General features: G+C 37.4%; 2 long non-coding RNA genes across 2 annotated transcripts; both read right to left on the bottom strand.

Annotated features, from left to right (window-relative positions):
• Window positions 644-14,141, bottom strand: LOC110263166. Its single transcript, XR_002348322.1, has 3 exons — window positions 13,925-14,141; window positions 12,701-12,703; window positions 644-655 (listed from the first exon to the last, which is right to left on the bottom strand). It is a non-coding gene; the product is annotated as an uncharacterized LOC110263166 (long non-coding RNA).
• On the bottom strand, window positions 2,517-3,212 carry LOC107648014. The gene is made up of 3 exons (XR_001621697.2): window positions 3,127-3,212; window positions 2,798-2,896; window positions 2,517-2,598 (listed from the first exon to the last, which is right to left on the bottom strand). It is a non-coding gene; the product is annotated as an uncharacterized LOC107648014 (long non-coding RNA).

Here is a 14,484-nt window from a genome sequence, read left to right as displayed (position 1 = left end):
TGACTGTTACCAACTAGGATACGCTTAGGAGAGAATTCCTGGAAAAATACTTTCCAGCTGAAGTTACAGATAGATTGAGGAAAGAGATCTCCTACATTGTTCAGGGTGAATTAGAAACTCTCTATGAGTACTGGGAGTGCTTTAAGAACCTTCTAGACGCATTCCCCCATCACATGATTGAGCGGTTGGTGTTGATCAGCTACTTCACTCAAGGCATGAAGCCTCGGGATAAAACTACACTGGATGGAGCATGGCAACTGATCAACGACTTAGCTGAGTCCACTAGAAATCACAGGCGCAGGAACAGCCACTCAAAGTCTGTTGCAGAGGTTTTCTCTAGCAGTGAGACTTCTACTCTTACACAGAGTATATGTGAGATGACCAACATACTGAAGCAGATGCAGTTGAATCAACAACAACAACAGTCTCCCCCACCACAACAAAGCCAATAGTTGGTCCCTCAAAGAGTATGCGGAATTTGTGCCGATTATAGTCATTATACTGATGAGTGCCCGCAGCTCCAACAAGAGGACAACACCGTGGCAGCTACTCATAACTTCTATGACCGCCCGAATCAAGGATACAATCAACAAGACGTCAATTACAACCAAGGTGGGAACTATAACCAAGGGTGGCAGGACAACTCCAACCAGGGCTGGAGAGATAATTCCAACCATGGATGGAGGGATAATTATAACAGAGGAGGCAGAGACAACAATGGAAATCAGAGGTGGAATAACAACAACAGACCGTAGAATCAGAACCAGCCTTACAGAGCACCTCACCTAAGGCAGTCCCAAGGACTCCAGCACAACCAACAACAGGCCCCTCAGATCACTTATCCCCCTTCCTCATCAAATGACGAGATGCTTCGTTCTCTTGAACAAGGACAACAAGACATGCAGACTACACTGAACTCTACTCTAAATGGTTTGAATGCCACTTTACAAGCTCTCGTCTCCCGGATAGATTCATTACCTACTTCCACCAACCAACCTTTAAGCTCCAGTGGAATTCCTTCTCAACCCTTACCTAATCCCAAAGGTGGCATCAATGCCATCACTTTGAGGTCCGGAACCACACTGCAAGAGAGGACCCAGGAGGAGCCAAACCTACAAGAACACGCCCAAGATGAAGACTTGGTTGAAGTGGAAGATGCTGAGGAGGAAGAGGAAGTACAGGACAAGGTTGAAGAAGAAGTAGCTCAACCAAGGAATGGAGCACCAAAGGACACAAAAGCTGCAAGTGGCACCATTCCTATCCCATTTCCACATCACTACAACAAATAAGGCTTTTCGCAACGGTCAAAAATCATTGCCGTAGATTGAAAAACCGTTTCCAAAACTTTAGGCAACGCTTTGGCAATGGTTTTTGACCTGTGGTATATGCGGCCGTTACCAATGCTCAAAGGCAACGGTTTTTTACCTAAGGCAACGGTAACAGAAAAACGTTGCCACAGTTAGTGGCATAGACAACGGTTTTGACTGAAAATTTTAAACAACGGTTTTCATCCGTTACTTAATAAGCAACGGTTTCAAACCGTTCCTATTAATATGACAACGGTTTAAAACCGTAACTGAATAGGCAACAGTTTTAAACTGTTGTAATTTTATTATTCATAAAGCCAACGGTTTTAAAGCGTTGCCATTGATGTCATTTTTTGGCAACAGTTTTAATACCATTGCCATTTTATAGTTGTCTTTGACAACGGTTTTAACACCATTGCTTTTTGTGACTTTTGACAATGGTTTTTTGTAAGATATAATTCTTTATTTACAATAGTTTTCTCATTAATAAAATTAGTTCCAACTTATTTTTTTAATTTAGTGTCAATAAATAACCTAAACTATTTGAATCAAATTATTAAAGAAAACTTATTGAATATTTACCATCAAATTTGACTTATAAAAATTGTTGTAAGATCTACAATCGCATTATATCATCATTATAAAATAACATAATACTAGTCTAGGTCATAACTGCTTTTACTTATATCATCATCATTTTTCAAAACACCATAATAGTATACCCTAAGGTTGACAATTTCTTCATTTTTGTTCAACAAAGTTGGTGTGGTAACTCTTCCATCACATCGCACTCCCCCGGCCTTCTCTTTCCCAAATATGGATTGGAAAGCTCTAATTACTAATTCTTTAGACTTTTCATTCTCAGCTTGCAGATGTGCCTATATTAATTTGAAAAATAAGAATAATTAAAAAATAACTACACAATTGGACTAAAAACATATATCATTTGACAACATCAAAGTAAATAGTAGAAATTAAGAATAATATCATGAGTCTTTAACTCAACTGTAAACGTAAAATTAACAACAATCGATGGACAAATTGCCAAGAGACAAGAAATCTATAACCTATTTTAACTCAACCCCAAAGCTAGCTCAAAGGCGAAGAATGTCTCACATTTATAAACCACCAAGAAACCTCATCTTTGAATGACGTTGGATTTGTAATGCTGGCAATGTTCATTACCTCACAAAAGTCACCAGAAATCTGCTTAGATTTTGCTTGTAAAGTCGTATATATGGTACTCACGCAACAAGCACTGGTCAAGAGTTTAAAATCTACCCTCTCGTATCTGCCTCAGTTAGACGGTTTACATTATAGTAAGTAGCTTTTCGTATGGAAGGAAGAAAGCATAGTAATCAAGAACTCAAATGAGTTTTGACAAGAAAAAGTTAGACGGTTTACATTATAGTAAGTAGCTTCTCGTATGGAAAGAAGAAAGCATAGTAATCAATAACTTAAATGAGTTTTGACAAGAAAAAGAAACTCACTGATCTCAGGGAAACCTTCAAGCTCAATGGCGAAGCTTCTTTAAGTCTATTTAGGGTAGAAATGCACCATGCATCATTTGTTTCACTTGCCACTCTTTCCTAATGGAAATTTAAGTAATTAGATGGGAAAAAACCGTGAAATGTTAACAGAAAGTTAAGCCACTCACAATAGAGATGTTAATCAAGACTAGCTGGTACAAATAGAGTTAACGAGATAAGAGACTACAACTAAGAGTAACACTAAAGACATTTTAGCAGCAGAATAAATGAAATTCTAAGATAAAGTTGTGCTGGAGGTACTTAAATTTAATGGAAGATGTAAAGATCACCAAAGAATCAACAATCTGTTCCATTGTGTCATGGCAAAAGCATTTATCTACAATTTCAATCCTGAAGAAAATGAAACATAGAAAAAAGAGCTATCTTAAACTGTGAATCAGAATATAAGAAACAAAGTTAGTAAAGAGAGCATCTAAACAGCTATAGGAATTTTTCATTTTTAGAGAACCAGTTTCCAAATCAAAATCAGAACAACATTAGACATGTATCTTCTCAACACACTCTTGCAGACTACAGCATACACATATCAACATGTTCTACCTTACTATCGTAAAATCAACAAGAGGCACAACCAGTCACATATTTAATCTACAACCAAAATCCATTACATATGAAGCATTCAACTATTCGTAATAATCCAGTAAACTTTTCAGGCATTCAAAGTTTAAAATATTTAATGAATTAATCAACATGTTCTGAAAGATTTATGCATACATAAAGACAAAATTAATGAATTAGAAACTATTTCTTTAGGTAGTTCTATATCTGCTTTAATGGGAGGTATACCTAAAAAATGTAGTGACCCAGGTCCATGCATGGTTAACTGTACCATTGAGGGTGTAATATTTTCTGACTGCATGTGTGATTTAGGAGCGTGTGTTAGTATAATGCCATTGTCTATATATGATACTTTGAGGCTCCCTCCCTTGAAAAGGTCAGCAGCTCATTTTGTGTTAGCAGATAAAAGCATTATTACAGTGGTTGGAATTGCTGAAGATGTATTAGTGAGCATTAAGGGGCTCACATTTTGCATTGACTTCTATATCTTGGAAATGCCCCCTAATGACTCAGGAAGACCATCATCAATCCTGCTTGGAAGACCATTCCTGAAGACTTCAAAGTTCAAGCTGGATGCATTCTCAGGAACTTACTCCTTTGAGATAGATGGCAGAGCTGTAAGTTTCAGTTTAAATGAAGCTATGAAGCACCCTTCGGAAGATCATTCTATCTTCCAGTGCGACATCATTGATGAAACTGTAGCTGAAGTTCACCAAGAAGAAGTAGAAGAGAAGCACATGGAGCAAGGTCAAAGTGCGGGGACACCCTCTGAACATAATGAAGATACCTTGCCATTATTACTAGTTCCAGATAATCCAGAGCCTAGCCATGAGAAGACATTGGAATTAAAGCCCCTTCCACTCTGCCTCAAGTATGCTTACCTTGAGGATAATCAGAAGCTCCCAGTTATCATTGCAAGGGAACTCACTTCCCAACAGGAAGAACAGTTGCTCAATATGCTGAGAAAACACAAGAGAGCAATTGGGTGGAGCTTGACGGATATAGTAGGCATTAGCCCTCAGGTTTGTGAGCACAGGATATTCTTAGAAGAGGGAGCAAAACCTGTCCGTCAACCCCAAAGAAGATTGAATCCCACCATCTTAGAAGTTGTCAAGAAGGAAGTGACCAGGCTAAACAGATATCATTTACCCCATCTCAGATAGTGAAAGGGTTAGTCCAGTACAAGTGGTGCCCAAAAAGTATGGAGTCACAACAGTAAAGAATGAGCATAGAGAACTCCTGACAACTAGAGTGCAGAATTCATGGAGAGTTTTCATTGATTACAGGCATCTCAACCAAGCTACTCGCAAGGATCATTATCCCTTGCCATTTATTGATCAGATGCTTGATCGCCTGTCAGGTAAATCTCATTACTGCTTTGTAGATGGTTATACAGGCTACTTTCAAATTCATATAGCTCCTGAAGATCAAGAGAAGACTACTTTTACATGTCCCTTTGGAACGTATACATACAAAAGGATGCATTTTGACTTATGTAATGCACCGGCTACTTTCTAAAGATGCATGATGAGTATCTTTTCAGATCTTATTGAGAACTGTATGGAAGTTTTTACGGATGATTTTAGCGTATATGGTGATTCCTTTAACCTTTGCTTGGATAGTTTAGCTAGAGTATTAGACAGGTGCGTTAGTTCAAACCTTGTTTTAAATTTTGAAAAATGTCACTTTATGGTAAAACAAGGTATTGTACTAGGACATGTTGTTTCTAATACTAGTATTTCTGTAGATCCAGCAAAGGTAGATGTCATTTCTAGTTTACCTTACCCCTCCTCCGTGAGGGAAGTCTATTCGTTTCTTGGCCATGCAGGTTTCTACAGAAGATTTATTAAGGACTTCAGTAAGGTAGCATTGCCTTTATCCAGACTACTGCAGAAAGATGTTGAGTTCGAGTTCAATGAGAATCGCATGCAAGCATTTGATAAGCTGAAGATCGCCCTGACTCAAGCTCCAATTGTGAGAGGACCAGACTAGAGCTAGCCATTTGAGATTATGTATTATGCCTCCAACCATGCAGGAGCGGTGCTGGCTCAGCGTGAAGGTAAGGATCCTTTCGTCATTGCTTATGCGTCTAAGACCTTAGACGCTGCTCAGTCTAATTACACCGCCACTAAAAAAGAGCTTCTAGCGATTGTTTTTGTTCTGGATAAATTCCGAGCCTATTTACTTGGTACTAATGTGGTAGTGTACTCAGACCATGCAGCTCTAAAGTATTTATTAGCTAAAAAAAAGTCTAAACCAAGGCTAATACGTTGGGTACTGTTGCTGCAAGAATTTGATTTAGAAATTAAAGATAGGAGTGGTAACCAGAATTTAGTGGCAGACCACTTGAGTCGCCTTGAGCACATTAAGGATGACCGTACTCCTATAAATGATGCTTTTCCATTTGATAGCTTGCATGCAGTATCTAAAGTAGTTCCTTGGTATGCACCTGTAGCTAATTATCTAGTTAGCCATACTTTCCCTCCCAATTTTACTAAGCATCAAAGGGACAAGCTGAAAAACGAGTCTAAATATTATATATGGGATGACCCATACTTATGGAGGTGTGGTACTGACCAGGTAATTAGAAGGTGTGTGCCTCAATCAGAATTTCAGTCCATTTTAGAGGCCTGCCACTCTTTTGAGAGTGGAGGACATTTTGGCCCTCAAAGAACAACTAGAAAAATCCTAGACTGTAGATTCTAGTGGCCTACTCTTTTTAAAGATGCTGCTGTCTTTTGTAAATCTTATTCCCCATGCCAAAGGTTTGGTAATATATCCAAGAGGGATGAAATGCCTCAACAGATTATGCTATTCTGTGAAATTTTTGATGTTTGGGACATTGACTTCATGGGTCTATTTCTAAACTCTAGTGGTTACCTTTATATATTGTTAGCTGTAGATTATGTTTCTAAATGGGTGGAAGCAATTCCTACCCATACTGATGATGCTAACACTGTTGTTTCCTTTGTTAGAAACCATATTATATGTCACTTTGGATCACCACGAGCAATCGTGAGTGATCAAGGCACTCACTTTTGTAACAGGAGACTAGTAGGATTGCTGAAGAAGCATGGAATTGTTCACAAAGTAGCAACAGCATACCATCCCCAAAAAAATGGGCAAGCAGAAATGTCTAACAGAGAGATTAAACGCATTCTGGAAAAGATAGTAAAGCCTCATAGGAAGGACTGGAGCGCCAGGCTACAAGATGCACTCTGGGCATATCGAACAGCGTACAAGACACCCATTGGGATAAGCCCCTTCTGCTTAGTGTACGGAAAGGCTTGCCACCTTCCAGTAGAGGTGGAACACAAGGCTTTCTGGGCCGTGAGGGAGTGCAACATGAATTTTGAGGAAGCTGGTGCTGAAAGGAAGCTGCAACTAGCAGAATTAGAGAACCTTCGCCTAGAAGCATATGACAACTTCAGGCGATACAAAGAAAAGATGAAGGTTGTCCATGACAAGCACATAAAAAGGAGAGAGTTCAGACCAGGGGAGTTGGTTCTTCTTTATAACTCCAGACTGAGGCTCATGCCAGGCAAGCTGAGATCAAGATGGAAAGATCCCTATAGAGTAGAGAAGGCAGAGCCATACAGAGTTTTTCACCTGCGTCATCCTTCTAGCTCCAAATTTATTAAGGTCAATGGACATCACCTAAAGCTTTATCATGTGAGAAGATGAAGGATCACAAAGAGCTAGAGGTCTTCCTCTTGGAGGACCCACCAACAAAAGCAGAATGAGCTTGAAGACCGTCCAACTTAAGGACATAAAAGCAAAGTGCTAGGTGGGAGACAACCCACCATGGTATGATCGTTCCGTTTTAGTCTTAGTTTTGTTTTATTTTATTCTACTTTATTTTTCTTAGTGACTCTTCTCATAATCTCTGCATATAGTCTACATTTACATTTGCATTCTGCATATAAAAAAAAGGGCACGCGACGCGTGAGCGTCGCTGACGCGTCTGCATCATGTGTGCATGCGAAACAAAGAGGTAAGAAACAGAAAGTTGCGCGGGAGCATGGCTGGAGGTGTGCCTTAGGCACAAACACGCCCACGCGTACGCATCCCTAACGCATCCGCATCACTTGAAAAATCAGCCTCCCACACATGCGTGTCACCCACGCGCACGCGTGACCTTGTAAAATCGACGTAAAGGGGTGTATGGCAGAAAGTTATGATGGAGTGGGGCTGGAATGGTGCTGGAAGAACAAAACCCATCACGCGTACGCATCACCAACGCGTACACGTCATTTTTCAAAAAACAGGCCACTCACGCGTGCGCGTCCCTCACGCGCACTCGTCACTCTAAATTTTGGCAATGTACGTATAAAACAGAGAGTTGTGCGTACGCGAGACTGCTCTCGCACCAATGGCACAATTCATTTCACGCATACGCGTCACCCGCGCGTACGCGTGACTTGAAAATATCACAACCCACGCGAACGCGTGCTCCACGCGTCCGCATCGCCTGCGCCGCACATTTTATCCAAATCAATACTAGAATTCTTATCTTTTCTTCTCCAATCCTAATTTTTCTTCTCCCTTCTTATTTCTTTCTTCTTCCTTCTTTCTTCTTTATTCCTTCTCACTTTTTACTTTCTCCCTCCTTCTTTTTCACGTCCATTATCAAGGTTCTTTTCTTTTCTTCTTCCCTTTTTACTTTTCCATTATTATTTTTATTTATGTTTTCTTCTTTTTTCTTTTTTTACTTTCATTATCTATGTTTTCTTTTTCTTTCTTTTTCTTTTTGCATTATTTTAATTGGTGTTAGAGATGTAATTGGGTGATTATTTTCTTCCCTAATTGCTTGTGGACTATTAAAAAAGTTGTTTGACAATTATCAATAATTATTTTTGGGTTACTTACATGTTCAAATTTAGTACTTCCAATAACATATCTACCATGCATGCTAAGTGTTTGTAAAAAAGCCCGTATGGCATGGTGCATTTTTAAATTATTCTATTCTTCTACTCTAATACCTGTTTTTCACAAAATCCCTTTTCATATATTATTTATTGAATATAATTGTCAATACAAACAGATTGTTAGTTTAAAACACTTGATAATCAATTTGGGCAATTAATGCTTGATCTATGCTACTCATGCCTTTGCCAGCATGCCAATAAATATCTTGCATCTACTTGCCATAATATGCACTTGCTATATTCCCATTGATGAACTTATCACATGTAGTCGCGACCATGTGTTAATGACATCCTTCTTTACCGTGCATTGATTATCACTTGTACCATCCTCTTCCTTGCTCTAACCCTTAGCTTTAAATGTTACTTACTTTTTCCCTTTTCAGGATGGCCACCAAGAAGGGTAAAGAGAAAGCTACTCCCAAACCACCGGCAAGGAAAGCGAAGAGAATGCCGTAACAAGCGCCGATTTACATACCTCAAGGAGCTGCTTGTTGGTAACCACCCACCTGAAGAAAACCCAGACACCCCAGACTCCACTTCATTTACCAGCACAGGGAGCCATGACGGTCCCGATTGTGGAGATGCTGCTACCAACCCCCCGTTGTTCCTGACTGATGGCACCGAGGACGGTGCTAAGCTTTAAGTGTGGGGAGGTCGGTCAGTACCTGACTTCTGGAGGTAACTGCTCTTTCTTAACACCAATAAATTAGTTATTTTTCTTTTGTTAGGATAGGATAGATTGCATAGTAATAGGTATTTGCATGTATGTTCTATTTGGTTGAAAAAAAATAATAAGTTTCTTTTCAAAGACTCTATTTTGAAAATCTCACTAATTTAAATCAAAATTTTTGAGTTAAAAACTTGTTTGAAGATTGTAAATTGGAACATAAATTATAGCAAAGAACACACAACATGTGAGAATTGAACTTAATTACATGGTTACATTATTTAACCATAATATTTTATTCTTGTGTGTTTTTCTTCTCTATGATTGTAATCTATATTTTGTTCCATCCTATATGTCCAATGTTTAATGTGTTATATGCATGCATATGATTGAGGCCATTATTTTATTAGCTCACTTATCCCAAATAGCCTACCCTTTTATGTCACCTTTGTTAGCCACTTTGAGCCCTTTTTATCCCATTTGTTCTATATTTTACCACATCACTAGCCTTAAGCGGAAAAACAAATTAAATACACCCAAATTGAATCTTTGGTTAGCTTAAGATAGAGATTATGTATCAACTAAGTGTGGGAAAAACTGTGAAAACTTGGGTTAATGGAAGTGTACAGTGCTTAAATGATGAATTACTAGGAATTTGGGTACCTACTCATGTGAAACCAGAAAAATTAAAAATCTATGTGCATTGATAAGTTATGTTTACTTTTACTTTAAAAAAAACCCAAAAAACCAAAAATGTTCAATCAAATAAATAAGTAAATAAATAAGGGGACAAAATTACCCCAATGTTAAGTTAATGAAAAGATCAATGCATATGTGATACAAATTAAAAGAAAAGTTGATGCATGAGTATGTAATGCAAAAGTGAGAATTTTGGGTAGCTAGGCATGATTTTAAAAGCATAAAGAGTGTATGTATAGGTAAGAGCTTAGGTTAGTCAAGGATTCAATTTATAGCTCACTTAGCCATATATATATATATATATATATATATATATATATATATATATATATATATATATACCCTCACCTTTACCTTGGCCCCATTACAACCTTGAAAAGACCTCATGATGTTTGCATTGGTACATTAAATACTTGTTGATTGGTTAGGTGAAGAACAAAGTTTAGAAAGCATGATTAGAGAAGAGTGGAGTGATTACCCTATACACTTGAGTGGTTAGAGTGCACATACACTATCAGTGAGAGTTCAATACTTGAATTCTATGTTCCCTGCTTTCATGAGATGTCTTCTTATAAGTCTACTTGTTTTTACTGTATAATTTTAATTAGTGATATTTGATTTATGTTTGTTTTGAAGAACTTATTTATTTTTAAACCAAGTAGACATAATCATTTTAGCATATAGTTGCATTCATAGGTTGCATTGCATTGCATTGCATGAGTTTTACTTTCCCTTATTTAGCCTTTTAATCTCCTTGAGCTGAGCATGAGGACATGCTAATGTTTAAGTGTAGGGAGGTTGATAAACCACTATTTTATGGTTTATCTTGTGTTTAATTGAGTGGTTTCATCAAGTCTTTACCCACTTATTCATATGATTTGCATGATTTTAAAATCCCTTCCTAGTTTTGTTCTATGGTTGAAAACTTGTTTCCTAGAGATGTTTAATTTGTATATTTTAATTCTCCTTTATACCATTCGATGACATGATCTGTGTGTTAAGTGTTTCAGGCTTTATAGGGCAGGAATGGCTTAGAAAATGGAGAGAAAGCTTGCAAAAATGAAGGAACACAAGAAACCAAGGAGATAACCAGCGAGCACCAACGCGCACGCATGGCTCACGTGAGCGCGCGATATGGAGAAATTTGCAGTGACGCGTGCGCGTGCCTGACGCGTACGCGTGGATTAGAGTTTGCACAAGGACGCGTGCCCGTGACTGAGACGAACGCGTGATACGCCAAAAAGACCAGCGACGCGCATGCGTGACTGACGTGTACGCGTGACATGCGCGATCTGCAGAAATAACAGAAAACGCTGGGGGCGATTTTGGGCCGAGTTTTGACCCAGTTTCCGGCCCAGAAACACAGACTAGAGCCAGGAAACCTGCAGAGACTTAATACACATTCTCATTAGCATAGTTTTAGGTTTTTAGATCTGAATTTAGAGAGAGAAAAATTACTCTTCCTCTAGGTTTTCTTTTACTTTCATAGTTTCATAGTTTATTGCTTTTGCTTTGGATATTGAAGAGTCATCACCTCCGTTGAAGATACTATTCTAATTTGTTTCCTTACTCTTTTATTTATTCCATATTCTTAATTCTTGTTTAGAGTTACAATTGGATTATTTTCTTGGATTGTTAATGCAAAGGATTACTTTTATTTTTAATTAAATCGTAGTTATTGTCTATCATGTCTTTCTTTTATTCCCTTTTTAATTCTATGCAAGTAGTTCTCATGTCAATGGAGTAGATTCCTAACTTGATATGGGGTTGATTAAAAGGAGACACTTGAGTTGGAATGCTCAAGTGATTAGTTAAATTGGAAGTTGTTGGCTAATTCTGTATTTACTAACGCTAGACATTCCCAAGGGAGAGGACTAGGATTTGTGAATAAGAGTTAGCTCAATCACTTGACTTTCCTTTATTTAGTAAGGGTTAACTAAGTGAAAACAACAACCTCTTTACACTACACTTGAGAGAATTCTAACAAGGATAGAACTTCCAATTAATCATTCCCCCAGTCAAGGCTTTTTATTTTGAATATTATAAACCTCTTTTAATTTTCACTACTTTAATTTACAATTATTTACTTGCCCATTGCCCAAACTCAAAATTACCCAGAAAACTCCTGATTAATAAATTAGCACCCTTTCTAGCAACTCGTTGGGAGACGACCTGGGACTCATACTCCTAGTATTTTTATTCTAAACTTTTGTGACAACCTTTCTAAATTGATGAGGCGAATTTTTGCTGGTTAAGGGCTATACTTGCAACGCTGTTCTTATATTATAATCTCTTAATTGGTCAAATTTCTGCCACGCATCAATTTGTTATTCTTGAGTTTTATTTAAAGACACCATATGAGTCTGTCAAAGTATACAGGTCTTAGCTATGGCGGAGGTAATATCTCATCCAAATACTACACTCGAGGAAAAAGAAGCTTTAGAACCTGAAAGTAGTGGAGAAGGGGCTGGTGAACTTCCTCCATCATCACAAAAAGAGGGAGAAGAAACAAAAGGTAATGATTATGTTGTTCTTTGAATCTGTTATGCATAATTTCCAATATCCTTCTTATGAAATTGGCATTGGCGAGTTAAAAACATTATACAAGTTCCTATTTGCCCGTTTTGTCAGTAAATCCAATTTATTTATTTATTTAACTTGTTCACTCTTGCGAGATCTTTTGAATGGTAAACTCTATCAATATGAATTTTCTATTTCAAATTGCAATTGAAAGTTCTGTTTTCAGATGGTCATTGTTCTTGTAATATAATATTGTATCTTAAAGCACCTAATGTAAGATATACATACATAACATAAAAGAGATGCTCAAGATACACCTAATGTCACTGCAGTTCCACTTGCATCATGTGGCACACACATCATGATATCTTGGTACTCTATTGCTTTTCTTTATAGCTATCCCCTAACATTGCTTTGAAACAATCAGTATATGGTTAAGTTTTTTTAATTAATGGACTTAATTAGTTGGACTAGCTATCTTAAATAAATTATTAATACATCAAGTAGAAAATTGAATTGTTGTTTAAGTAAGTAAAACTTTGAATTCAGTACAACTAGAGGAACCATAAACTTTCCCCCATAGTGCAAATTTTTGGATTGAGTAGGTTGGAAGGAAAACAAATCATGGCTTATCAAGTAACCTTTAAGCTTTCAATCATTCATCTATGATTTTTACACTACAAGACAAGCAGAGAATAGCGGCCAGAAATTAGCGTCCGTGTTCAAACTCGCCGCAAATTAGTAGAATCGCGTCGATTTTGAGCTGCGGTTTGGCTTCAGCTATGGAACTGTATTGGATAGCGGCTGTTCGGTAAAATCGCTGCAATTCAATCGTTTTGGGTATATATTGTGAAGAATCAGCAAATTTCTATCTTTTGTTCCTCGGGCGAACACAAATGGGAGCAGAGGCAAAGGACACACCTCTACGCATGAATCCTTGCCGCCGTGTACCTCTGCTCGTCAGTACCAGTTGCTACGCGCTTCCCCTTGTTGGTGGGTCCATCGTCAATCTGCTCCCTGCTTCCTCTAGTCCCGTCCTTAGGTCTGCTCAGGTATCCAAAAAATCCGTCTTTCAATTTTGTTCTGTTTTCTTTTTGGGTTTAGAATTCAATTTGGTTCACATTAGTATTTTTCTTCTTGATTTGGTTTCAATTTACTCTTTTGTTTTGATTTTGTTCTTGCCAAGAACATAGGACAAAAGGGGTGATTTCATTTTAATCTTTTTTCTGTTCTCTTTCTCCTTCCCTTTTCACTTTATTTATTATCTTTCATTCGCCTATTCTGAATGCTTTGCTATTTGATATAACAACAATTAATGAGTTTTAGTTTCTCTTGTTTCAAATTCTCAAGCACTCCAGGTGTTTGATGAATTGTGCTTGATAATTGCGGATTCCTTATGATAGTAGCCATACTTTCCAAACTGTGTTTGATGAATTGTGCTTGATACTTTATTCTTCTTTTTTAACTCATTATGATAGTATATTCTTTTGGCCATACTTTCCGAATTCATATTTCTTTTTTAACTCATTATGATAGGAAAAATTGTTCTTTTAGAGGTGATATTGAAGCTTCTGCCAAAAGCACTGACAGTGAACCAAGTTAGTTTTGTCTTTCCAGAAAAAAAGAGAACTATTTCTTCTAATTTTCTTATGGTTATCAGCAAATTCATCCTTCTTTAGGGATAATGAAGGCAACAGAGGATGACAAGATTGAAACAATAAAGAAGCGATTTAAGATTTTCTTGGAGTCTAGTCCACCTGTGATTTCTTATTATGGTGAGAAAGGAAAAGTTCGCAAGGTATTTGATATCTTGGTGCTGCAACCGCAAGTGTTGATAATTGAGTTTTAAATGCTTTGTAGTACTAATGGAATAAAATTTTGCTTCTTATTAATTGATGCAGCAAGGACTTCTGATCAGATTTTTGAGTTAGTCAAGACAATCTTTGAAGCACAAGATTAGATGGTAAAACCACTATTTCAGATGCAAAATTTGGTTATTGAAAAGAAGTTTTACAAATCAATAATATTATTTTATTGGGAGTCTCTTGTGTGTTAGGAATAAAGTTTGCTTTTGAATTTGTTATTTGGAGACAATGAAAGAGCACAACTTGGTCATGACACATTAAGAGGGTGCCTAATATGAAACCTTTTGAAGTATCTCCTTTTTATATTTTTAGGGCAATTCAGAAAAATTCATTCATGAAGATCTGTTTCCAGACATCATTACTTATTCAACATTGCTCAAGGTTAGATTT

The sequence above is a fragment of the Arachis ipaensis genome, chromosome B06, assembly GCF_000816755.2.
Source record: "Arachis ipaensis cultivar K30076 chromosome B06, Araip1.1, whole genome shotgun sequence".
In the NCBI taxonomy this organism is placed as follows: Eukaryota; Viridiplantae; Streptophyta; class Magnoliopsida; order Fabales; family Fabaceae; genus Arachis; species Arachis ipaensis.
The sequence above is the reverse complement of the archived record's forward strand: the minus strand, read 5'-3'. Positions and strand labels throughout refer to the sequence as shown.